Raw genomic sequence first — 691 nt, 5'->3', positions numbered from 1 at the left:
AACCTCACTCTCCTCCTGCCCTCCCATCCCCTGCCAGTGCCTCCCATTGGCTGAACCCAACCAGAAGCAGAGGGCACAGGGGCTCATGGATGCAGTCCACACAGGTCAGCCTCCCAGGGCTCAGAGTAAGATGAAGAAGGACAGAGATCAGTATTGGAGAGGCAAATGGAGGATATCCAGCAAATTGAATAAATCTGAAAGGTTGCAACTTTAAAGAAAAGGTATATTTAATGGAACTTACTACCAGTTATTGACTAACACACACCAGTACATACACTGGACGTTTCAGTTCAGAGGCCTCCCCTTTGGCTCTTCAAGGCAGCGATTCTCCTTTTCTCCCTCCAATCAGAACAGTGAGAAAGTAGAGACCGGAAGGGGCATTCTCCTCTTCAGAATATAATGTGTGTGGGTGTTGGACATGACTCATTAGTACGCAACCAAACAGGAGCCACCACAAAACTTTCCTCTGGCCTTTGTTTTAAAAAGATGCCTTTTGGTGGAGACAAACAGATTGCATTCGAGCTTCCCTACCTCTGATCACGAGCAGGAAGGAATCTTTTCTGGAAGGAAGAGCCCGTGGCCCACTCCTGAATATGCTACACCCTTAGCATCTGTGGGTCCCAACAGCCCTTTCAGTGTTATGACTCGGGGAGCACGAAAGTGATGATGAAGGGGTCTTTTCTCCAGGTTC

The sequence above is a fragment of the Myotis nattereri genome, assembly GCF_964212035.1.
Source record: "Myotis nattereri genome assembly, chromosome: X".
In the NCBI taxonomy this organism is placed as follows: Eukaryota; Metazoa; Chordata; class Mammalia; order Chiroptera; family Vespertilionidae; genus Myotis; species Myotis nattereri.
The sequence above is the reverse complement of the archived record's forward strand: the minus strand, read 5'-3'. Positions refer to the sequence as shown.